Here is a 12489-nt window from a genome sequence, read left to right as displayed (position 1 = left end):
GCATACGTACCCCCTCAATCTAAAATAAAAGCTGAAATTATTTAAAAAATAAAATAAAATTTTTTAAATGCAATTTATCACCTTAAAAATAGAAATGTGCCGATGAAGGAATAATACTGCAGGAAAGGTGTTAAAAACACTAGTGGCTGGCTTTGACATTGAAATTCACTAGAGTGGGGAGCATGACATGATTACAGACCACAGCACCATGCCAGTCATAATGGACACTGCTGAAATTAGTTAAAAAATAAAATAAAAAGTTTAAATGCAATTTATCGTCTTAAAAACAGAAAATGTGCAGATGAAGGAATAATACTACAGGAACACTAGTGACTGGCTTTGACATTGAAATTCACTAGAGTGGGGAGCATGACATGATTACAGACCACAGTGCCGTGCCAGCCATAGTGGACACTGCTGCTCTCATGTGGAGTGGGCAAGACCATGTAGGTGAGTCAACAGAATTGTTGAATTTCTTTTCCCAGATGGGATGTGATTTAAATTGATTTTTTAAATATAAAAATGAGATCTCTTATTTTGGTAAGCTCCAATTTAATTACATATGTATGCATTTATTGTTTAAAGTTGACTTGTATTGGTTTTTATGATTTTGAAACTTTACTAGATAATGTGAAAAGATGTGAAGTATTACTGAGTATGTCTTGCCTCAGTGTTGACTCCACTAACAAAGGGTGTCACAACTGCAGGCAGGCATGCCTTATCTGGAGCTGTCAAATTGCCAAAAAGTAAACATTGCATGGGAAATAGTCCAAAGTTTCAAGCTAAAGCCACAAAAGCATGCTCAAAGGTTTCCAATCATTAGCCGTCAAGTTCTTCATGAGTTCCTAAGTCATTATTAAACCTGAGGTTGAGGCAAACAAACAAACTCTTTCTATCCCTGCTTGAAATAGAAATTCAGAGCTCGTGTTTCTCTCTGGAGGAACATCTCACTTTGGCTGTGGCAAAAATAAAGGCCAGGGTTAGGGGGACCATTAATAGTCTAGTAGAGATACAACTGCATCTTACGGTGCCCCCAGTGACTTTTAAATCTTCTATTCTGTTAACTTAAATATATCACATGTAATTTTACCTTAAGAAAGTAAATAGACTGCTGAAAAAAAAGCTTAATTTACCAAACCTTGCCTAGGTTTAAAAAATTAAATCTTTTATAAATTACGATGTGAGAAAGAGCCTGAAAATTTGACACATCCTTCTCCTACTGTGACACCAACAAATTTCACCTCTCTCTTTAACATTTGTGAAAAGTAGCACATCAGAGAATTCTTCTCACCTGGGAGGTTCCCTAATTATTGTACCTTTCTTCCCAACTCTTATACCATTTTGGTTTTCTCACCTAATTGCACCCCAACTTTCACATCACCCCAAACATGATTAACATTTCTTTCCTTTCTGACTGAGGAGATCCTATTACCCATTGTGGTTCAAAACCTTTATTTAGCAGGGGTTGCCATATGGCATTTTCAAAATTGTTTTTGATCTGCATAATGCCATCGACCCTTTTGATTAAACACCAAACTGTGCAAGAAAAACTAGAGATGACTCGGCATGCCTGCTGAGTCTTATTGGATTTAAGCTGTGCTCACAAGAGTGAAAAAAAATCAAAAATCAGATCCAAATCTTACACACACGAGCACACATACTCACATTCAAATCTTAAAGTGGTAGAAATGAGAGAACATTTTGATGAGCATGAAATTTTGTATTCTTTAGAGATAAAAACAAAACAATAACCAGATAAAATTTCTAGCATTTCTATAATAAAAACAGAAAATCTGTGTTTTGTCTTAGAATTTCTCACAATAAGACTCTCGTTAAAGTGAATTTTGGGAATAAGGTGCAACATATTATGATTGATCTATGTGAATAGGTAACATAATGTTTCTTGCACCCATTTTTTCTTTCCAATCAGAGAAACCAAATATATGGCCTGCATATAGCTAGTTCCTCTCAGCCTGTTCCCCATTCACTGCCTCTGCCAGTCATGACAGATAAACTGCTAGTTGATGACAGCACCATTTCTGCTATTAATAAATACATAATAAAGTCCTTCCCAGCACAGTTCTCCAGGTTCAATGGCTTTTGCCTATCAACTATAGTTGGGACACGAGACACAAATTATTTTGTACCTGTCTTGAATAACCCAGATAATCTCTGACATCAAAGGTAATATTCTCTCCCTGATTGTTTCCTTCTTTTTAGGAAATCAAATCCTACATCACAGGAATTGCTCCTTAACTAATTATCATATAGTTTATAGGATTTAATCCTATCATATTACTTTTAGGAGAAAACAAATTGTTCCCCTAACGCAATATTTAACTTTACAGAAGTGGACATAAAGGCCTACAATGATTAAATGACTTGTATGTTTTTTAGCATTTAAGTACACCAGTAACAGACAAACAGAGAGCCAAATCAGGAATGAACTTCCATTCACAATTGCTTCAAAGAGAATCAAATACCTAGGAATCCAACTGACAAGGGATGTAAAGGACCTCTTCAAGGAGAACTACAAACCACTGCTCAGTGAAATAAAAGAAGACACAAACAAATGGAAGAACATACCATGCTCATGGATAGGAAGAATCAATATCGTGAAAATGGCCATACTGCCCAAGGTTATTTATAGATTCAATGCCATCCCCATCAAGCTACCAATGAGTTTCTTCACAGAATTGGAAAAAACTGCTTTAAAGTTCATATGGAACCAAAAAAGAGCCCGCATCTCCAAGACAATCCTAAGTCAAAAGAACAAAGCTGGAGGCATCACGCTACCTGACTTCAAACTATACTACAAGGCTACAGTAACCAAAACAGCATGGTACTGGTACCAAAACAGAGATAGAGACCAATGGAACAGAACAGAGTCCTCAGAAATAATACCACACATCTACAGCCATCTGATCTTTGACAAACCTGAGAGAAACAAGAAATGGGGAAAGGATTCCCTATTTAATAAATGGTGTTGGGAAAATTGGCTAGCCATAAGTAGAAAGCTGAAACTGGATCCTTTCCTTACTCCTTATATGAAAATTAATTCAAGATGGATTAGAGACTTAAATGTTAGACCTAATACCATAAAAATCCTAGAGGAAAACCTAGGTAGTACCATTCAGGACATAGGCATGGGCAAAGACTTCATGTCTAAAACACCAAAAGCAACGGCAGCAAAAGCCAAAATTGACAAATGGGATCTCATTAAACTAAAGAGCTTCTGCACAGCAAAAGAAACTACCATCAGAGTGAACAGGCAACCTACAGAATGGGAGAACATTTTTGCAATCTACTCATCTGACAAAGGGCTAATATCCAGAACCTACAAAGAACTCAAACAAATTTACAAGAAAAAAACAAACAACCCCATCAAAAAGTGGGCAAAGGATATGAACAGACATTTCTCAAAAGAAGACATTCATACAGCCAACAGACACATGAAAAAATGCTCATCATCACTGGCCATCAGAGAAATGCAAATCAAAACCACAATGAGATACCATCTCACACCAGTTAGAATGGCGATCATTAAAAAGTCAGGAAACAACAGGTGCTAGAGAGGATGTGGAGAAATAGGAACACTTTTACACCGTTGGTGGGATTGTAAACTAGTTCAACCATTATGGAAAACAGTATGGTGATTCCTCAAGGATCTAGAACTAGATGTACCATATGACCCAGCCATCCCATTACTGGGTATATACCCAAAGGATTATAAATTATGCTGCTATAAAGACACATGCACACGTATGTTTATTGCGGCACTATTCACAATAGCAAAGACTTGGAATCAACCCAAATGTCCATCAGTGACAGATTGGATTAAGAAAATGTGGCACATATACACCATGGAATACTATGCAGCCATCAAAAAGGATGAGTTTGTGTCCTTTGTAGGGACATGGATGCAGCTGGAAACCATCATTCTTAGCAAACTATCACAAGAACAGAAAACCAAACACCGCATGTTCTCACTCATAGGTGGGAACTGAGCAATGAGATCACTTGGACTCGGGAAGGGGAACATCACACACCGGGGCCTATCATGGGGAGGGGGGAGGGGGGAGGGATTGCATTGGGAGTTATACCTGATGTAAATGACGAGTTGATGGGTGCAGCACACCAACATGGCACAAGTATACATATGTAACAAACCTGCACGTTATGCACATGTACCCTACAACTTAAAGTACAATAATAATAAATAAATTTAAAAAAAAAAAAGAATTCTGTGATGCAACACAAACATCTGGTCTCTAAACTCTGGCATTCTTTGTTATTCTAAAGAACAGGCAAAGTTTTCTATTTTGAATATTTAGGAAATGCTATCAGAGAAAAACTGTTATTACTACTATCAGTGCCTTTTTATTTAAAAAGTTCACAGTAATAATTCAACACTTGAGCAGTTACTATTGGTGAAGCTCTACCCATCATTTTACAAATAACTCAGATTTACAATTTTTAATGACAGGTGTCCATTCACATCCACTTTCTCTACTGCAGGTTGGTCTTCCCATTACACATTGACTCCCTTCTGCATTCTTTAGTTGTACTTTTTAAAATTTAATTTATTTTATTTTATTATTATTATTATTATTTTGAGACGGAGTCTCATTCTGTCCCTCAGGCTGGAGTGCAGTGGCACGATCTCAGCTCACTGCAAGCTCCATCTCCTGGGTTCACGTCATTCTCCTGCCTCAGCCTCCCGAGTAGCTGGGACTACAGGTGCCCACCACCACGTCCAGCTAACTTTTTGTATTTTTAGTAGAGACGGGGTTTCACTGTGTTAGCCAGGATGGGCTCAATCTCCTGACCTCGTGATCCGCCCGCCTCGGCCTCCCAAAGTGCTGAGATTACAGGCGTGATAGTTGTACTTCTTTAATTGAGGAAAAAAATTACACAACATAGAATTAACCACCTTAAAGTGTACAACCCATTGGCATGTAACGTATGTACAGTTTTGTGCAACCATCTCCTCTGTGTACTTTTAAAACATGTTCACCTCCGAAAGGAATTATCATGCACATTAAGTACTCACTCCCCAAACTTCCTTCCTCCTAGACTCTGGCAACCACTGATTTGCTTTCTGTCTCTAAGGATTTACCTGTTGTGGAAATTTTATGTAAATGGACTCATACAATATGTGACCTTTTGTGTCTCACTTTATTTACTCAGCATAATGTTTCACAATTTTTCCAAGTTAAAGCATGTATTAATATATTTCGGGATTGTCCATCTATTGCATTAACCTATTATATGTTGATATATTCCGTAACCTGTATATTCCTTAAAGTTTAAGGTGAATTTTCTTCAGACACACACACACACACGCACAAAATGAAGCACAGTAAGATAAAGGAAGAAAAAAAGCATTTCTTTTGTTTGCACACGTTTTCTCAGATCCAATATTCACCACAGGAAAATGGTGCCTTTTAGCCCCCACGCTTATCTTCTGCATATTTAGGAGCATTTTTTTCAGGAGCTTTCACATACCCCCAGTTAGGTAAGAATTCCTAGCACAAGCCTCTGGTCACATTCTTTTTTTACAGGACAAATACTCTTCACACCAGGTTTCTTCATTATTAGCCCTGTGGTAACAAGTACAGTTTCTTCCTTGCAGTTATCCCTAATGAGTATCCTTTCCCGGTTCATGCACCATTAGTTTCTCTGCACAACCTGGTGACACTAGAAGAATGGAGAGAAAGCACTTTGAGTTCTTTCATGGAATGTTTTATAGCTCTCCCCTCCAAGTATTTATAACTCTATGCCAAGAACTATCTCTCATGGCCACGGTTTTTCACCAAATCATATAAATTTGCTTCAAGCAATTTGTCAAAAGTAGTCACCTGGGATGGGTTAATTGCATTTATCCTTAATTGAGGATTCACCCAGAATCCTAAGATATCCCCAAATTTATACATCATATATTGAATGACAGCTTGTTGAGCCAGGTCCTGTAGTCAACGTTAGGAAACAGAAATAATAAACTAACATTTCACTAAAAAAGGTGTTCATCCTTGGTTTGATTTCACAAGAGGCCATGTGGCTAATTCTACAGAAAGATCTAAAATAAAAGTTTTAGTTCCAAAATAAATTATTAAATTCTGGATACTCAAAGTTCCTTGAAAGTAATTCATGAATCACTCCACTAACCTTGGTAATTTGGGTAAACTTATGAGGATGTAAAATGAAGAGGTCTCATCTTCCTAAAGTTGGTGAGGGTTGCCATTGGAACTGTGCATTAACGAAATGGTTGTAAGGGGAGGGTAAAGTACTTTGGAGACCTTTTGCTAAAATTCTGCAATGCAAATGAATCTCTTTATAATGTATGTAATCTAGCTAGAGATAGTAATAACCTCACACTCAATTTGACAGAGAGGTACTGGTATGTTAAGGAAAGATTCTGAGCTAGATGCTAGCCAAGGAGACCATACTCGGTAAAAAAAAATAAACAAACAACAACAAAAAAACGCAAGGAGGCAATTAATCATAACTATGTTTCATAGATAATAAACAGATAAACTCTGTTGGGATCTTACTGGTAACACTTAAAAGATGTGAGCTGAAGTGAACTTTATGAATGTGAATGTGTGTCTGTCAGATTATTTGAAATCTCCCTCCTAAGGGTTCTAAGGGTTCTTCTTTTTTTTTTTTTTTTTTTTTTTTTGAGACAGAGTCTCGCTCTGTTGCCCAGGCTGGAGTGCAGTGGCGCAATCTCAGCTCACTGCAAGCTCTGCCTCCCAGGTTCACGCCATTCTCCTGCCTCAGCCTCCCAAGTAGCTGGGACCACAGGCGCCCACCACCACGCCCGGCTAATTTTTTGTATTTTTGGTTGAGATGGGGTTTCACCATGTTAGCCAGGATGGTCTCGATCTTCTGACCTCGTGATCCGCCCACCTCCGCCTCCCAAAGTGCTGGGATTACAGGCGTGAGCCACCATGCCCGCCCGGCTGGGTTCTTCTTTACATCAGCTATATAGTGTAAAACTGTGTGTGTGTAGAGGGAGTTGATTTATTTTTGACCAATATCACTTCCTGTGAAGAATGCTGTACCCCATCTTCTGTGTCCTTAGTATGCACCATACCTGTGCACACTAAAATTCTTTGACAGGAGTATCTGCAACTCTGCTTGAGGGCCTTCTCTGGTCATGAAGGATGCTTCCTCCGATGTGGAGGACAAGCTGAAAGTGCTAGGAAAACAACCCTAACAGCACATTCGAGTTAGTGGACAAAACCCTGATTCTTCCACACTTAGTTGGTGCAACTGTGAGGATACTTTGCATGGTTGTCTGTATGTTGTAAGCAAGCAAGAGATCCAGTTGGCCGCAGTGGTATTCTGCTAATTAGCACGTCATGCATGTTCTATACTCCCTTTCTGTCTCATTTTCCTACTCCCATACCTGTACATTCTAGGATCCTCTCTGTTACAATTATCTGCATACGCCAATGGACTTCTATATAAGGTTTTGTTTAGGTATAAAGTATAAGGAAGGCCGGGTGTGGTGGCTCATGGCTGTAATCCCAGCACTTTGAGAGGCCAAGGTGGGCAGATCACAGGATCAGGAGTTTGAGACCAGCCTGGCCAACATGGTGAAATCCCATCATTACTAAAAATACAAAAATTAGCTGGGCATGGTGATGGGTGCCTGTAATCCCAGCTACTCAGGAGGCTGAGGAAGGAAAATCGTTTGAACCCATGAGGCAGAGGTTGCAGTGAGCCGAGATTGTGCCATTGCACTCCAGCCTGGGTGTCCAGGCAAGACTCTGTCTTAAAAAAAAAAAAAAGAAAGAAAAGAATAAAGATATATCGCACATATCAAAAGGTCTGAGAGGTTAACAGTTACAGAATTGAGATTTCTGGGGAGAGCAAAGCAAATCTCTGGAGTAGGAATCCAATGGCATGAGAGAGCAAAAAAGGGAAATTGGCCTGAATTTTTGTCATGGCCAGGGTATGAGACCAGAGTAAAAGTTCCTGGGCAGCAGAGGTTTGCATGATTTGAATCTCCCATGGGGCCAAAGGAAGGAGCACCCAGCTTTCACAGATGTGGGGCAGAAGTGAGAGAGATGAGGCTTAAAACCTGGCATCAGCTAGATATCAAAAAAGAGAGTCAGAATCTATCATAATTCACTCCTAATGTTTGATCACTAAAATGTATTTCATTGCATTTGAATGTATTTAATTTACTATGGCAATTTATGCAGCCTGCATCTTGAGGCCAGTAAGACCGGTGAAAGTTCCATTGAATGCCTTGGTCAAGAGCTCAGTAGTTTGGGAGGCCGAGGCGGGCAGATCACGAGGTCAGGAGATCGAGACCGTCCTGGCTAAAACGGTGAAACCCTGTCTCTACTAAAAGTACAAAAAATTAGCTGGGTGTGGTGGAGGGTACCTGTAGTCCCAACTACTCGGGAGATTGAGGCAGAAGGATTGCTTGAACCTGGGAGGCGGAGCTTGCAGTGAGCTGAGACGGTGCCACTGCGCTCCAGCCTGGGTAACAGAACGAGACTCTGTCTCAAAAAAAAAAAAAAAAGTTCAGTAGTATGGATTCTATGCAGTGAAATGAGTGCCTCAATCACCATCGATGATGTCTGAAAATCTGGAGTGGATACGGACTATCCTGATGATATGGTTGGCTGTGTCCCCACCCAAATCTCATCTTGAATTGTAGTTCCCATAATCCCCACATGTCATGGGAAGGACCAGGCAGAGAAAAGTGAATCATGGGAGCAGTTTGCCCCATCCTGTTTTCATGATAGTGAGTGAGTTCTCCCGAGATCTGATTATTTTATAACTGGTTTTCCCCTTCGCCGGGCACTCATGCTCTCTCCTGTCACCCTGTGAAGAGGTGCCTTCTGCCATAATTGTAAGTATCTAGATGCCTCCCTGGCCATACAAAACTGTGAGTCAATTAAACCTCTTTCCTTTATAAATTATACAGTCTTTGGTATTTTTTATAGCAGTGTGAGAATGGACTAATATACCTGGTGAAGCCTTAATTGTAGCCTTATACTATGTGGAAACGTGAAACCTCGATTTGTACATTGGTGAGGAAAAATATTCTTCTAATTCTTTACCCTGAAGGAAAACGTCTTTTGGGCAATGGCCGAAGAGCTTACAAAAATGAAGTCAGGGCTGTCTCTTGACTGAAGAATCCAGTGCTGAAATGACTGCCTGAAGGTTGGCTGACTGTGTTGACCCATAGGCCCAGTCCTTTATCAGGCACATCCTGGTCAAAAGATTAAAAGCATGGAGCTTCCACTGAGTTCAATAACATGTAGTAACAACAGTGTCTGTGAAGTATATAAACTCCCATTGCTGCCAATGCAGGTGATACCACGGGTTTCCCCTGGTATCAGGGGTTCGGGGAGTGGGTTGATGTTCTGTGGCTTGTCAGCCTGTGGCAAGGGACTGAGGATAGAAGAGGCCACCCATTCTGTGCACTGGGGGTGCCAGAAGGCCTGGGTTTCACTCCACCTTGTGGCAAGGAGGATTCAGAAGCTGTACTGAGATTGTGGGTTGCTGCTTAGATGACCAAAGGCATGATGTGCTTCTGGGCATGGAGGGTGACATGCTTAGGGTCTGTATGAGACTCTATTTCCAGGGAAGCCTAGGATGTGGCCATCAATTGCCACAGTAATGGGGTGTAGGCCAGAGTTAAGAAAGGAAGTTTCTTGTATCAGAAGCCAATGGACAATATATGGACATCATGAGGCATGAGGTTGCTAAAGCATCCACAGTGAATGAGTCTCCAGCAGCTCTGATGTCTATTTTATAGCAATTTGGTCATAATCTTTTACCTAAATGACATGTAACTATCAAAACTGCTGACTTCACTTGGCTAAATCTAGAACAGAGACTTGGTAGAACTCAACAACGCATCACAAAGCAGAGCACAAACACACTCCACCCAGTAGACAGCAGTTCAGAATTCATGCTTGCTATCGGACAGGTTCACAAATTGCAAGGGAAAAAGACCTGTGGTATTGGTCGTTGTTTAGACATCCTGGTCACAAGCCCAATTTGTTATGGCCCATCTGCCTTTGCAGATAAAAATATTAATTAATACTTTCCCAGATAAATGACAAAATCTAGGGTCCCAGGGTCTTATCTCAGACTCGGTTTCTAATGGTTTCAATTTAAAACGTAACGGTTTTATCACAATAAGACAAATTACCTGTATTGTTTGAGAAACTATTCATCATATATGTCATTTGTTTTGCTAATCACATCATTCCCATTCTCTTTGGCCACAGGAAAGGTTGCTCAGCCTATTACTAGCCATTAATAAAATCCCAGGTAATAAACCAAAGTAATTGGTCAAAGAATTAAGCATATAACTTAATCTAGGTCAGCACCGAGTCTTTCTCTGGGATTTTATGTTTTATGGTTAGTGGAAAAATAGCTGTCTTCACTGAAGTCTTGCAGCTTGATAACAAACTTGCAATTATGTTTGCTGACACCTTGGGAAAGTTTATCTGCAGAGAGGATAAGACCGTCCTGCAGAAAGGAACAGGGACAGATTCTAGATTGAAGGGATAGAAAGTAAGAGTGAGAGCCAGACAAGAATATAATGAACAATATACTATTAGTTCACAGATCCAGCACGGCCATTATCAGTTATTTAAAATAAAACAAAACAAATACATACACACACACACACACACACACGTACATTTGTTCAAGCTACTTCTAGCTGGGTTTTCTGACTTGCCAAAAATCCCAGATCATCTATATATTTCACATGGAAAATGGGATAGATTTAGTGTGGAATTTGACACGTTCCCCTAATATTGTTTCTACAAGAATAAGCTTACTAGTTTATCTGGCTACTCGCGGTACTGAGAAACTGAATTTAACAATCATATATATAAAGGGTGAGTTTAAGGAGGGCTTGTTCTGTTTCTAGTCTTTATCCCTTTTTGGTTATTTTTATTACTGTACATCCTCTCTTTTTATGAGACATAAGGAACATAAATCCAGAATCCACCACTGGCATGCTTCTACTATTAATTATGTAATCAAAAATACTTGTTGAATGAGTGGATATAAAGCTAGAGCTGAGATAACCTTTAAAATGTACATTTATAAAATACAACTTATATTCTCTGAAATATCACTGTCCAGCCTCACTTTTGAAAGCCCTTAAAAATAAACTATTTTATTCATTCAAGACATTTCAAAGAGTAACCATCTCAAATGGCATAAAAATAAAGGTCATAAGCTCAAAACCTGAAACTTCAAAGGAAAATAAATGCCAAATATAGATGTATTTTTGTTTCTCTATAAATCACAGATTTTGTCTTTCTGGCATTTATTTCTAGATAGCTAGTTTTATGAAAAAAATGTTAATGTAAAAATTGAATTATAGATCTGAGACATAATGCAACTGGTAATGAAATCAAAATAAATATAAAGGTAATACATTGTGCATATCTGCCTACCTATGCAATTTTATTATTCAGCAAAATATAAATTTTAAATTACTAACACCACTTTTCAATATTCTTCTTTATTTATACCTAATCCATGCCACTGCATTACAAATAGATGTAAAGATATAAATATATAATAGCTGAAATTATCAAAATATTAGATATTCAATTTTAAAATTTCTAAGATACATGAAAATAAACTTTTATTTAGGTTTTCTGAATAAGTTGTACATGTATTTTCTATTTTATGTTTTCTCAAAGACTAAAGCTGGAGCATAATGATATTGCTACTGTTCCACATTTCCACTGTTTTATTGTCTATATTCTTTAATGTTTATTCATTACTTTGAACACGGCTTTAAAGTCATGCATTGTGATATATAATATTAAAGTTTTATTACACTCAAAGCCATTGTAATCTTAGCTGAAAGTAAAAACAAAAACAATCATTTAGTTCTAGCTCTGGACAAATGTTTTTAAATGAATTCTTCATTTTCTGAAAAGCAATTACAGGTGCAAGTAGTACTTTTCTGTCACTCAGATCTCAGAGTGTAAATCTATAGAACACAACCAAGTAACTTAGTACCATAATATGCTGGGTTTGGTTCAAAGTTTAGGCATTTTTCTTAAATTAGCTGTTTACAAGGAGCTCTGTGGCATAGAGATTTATGTTGATGGTCAGTTCTATAATTTTTTTAAATATACAGCACAGTAATGTTGGCTTTTATGGGTGTTTCTAGATACAGTGAAGATTCGAAGGGTCCTTGGGAAAAGAGAGAATTGTGTAGCTCCCAAGTATTTCCACCTGCGTTATATGACTGTGTCTGTCTCTTTTGCTAAATTAAGGACAATTCAAAGAATTTCACACTTTTTTGTAGTTGTTTCTCATAAAACCTTGGAAAATGTTTTGCACATAGTAGTCCCTGAAACCACTGATGTGTTATGGACACAATTCAAACATATCTAGAACCTGACAATGATTAAGATAAAAACCTCATGTATAGAAAACTTACCTAATGGAACAAACAATAAAATAAGATGAAAG

Source organism: Macaca fascicularis, chromosome 18 (genome assembly GCF_037993035.2).
Source record: "Macaca fascicularis isolate 582-1 chromosome 18, T2T-MFA8v1.1".
Classification (NCBI taxonomy): domain Eukaryota; kingdom Metazoa; phylum Chordata; class Mammalia; order Primates; family Cercopithecidae; genus Macaca; species Macaca fascicularis.
Note: the sequence above shows the minus strand (reverse complement) of the source record.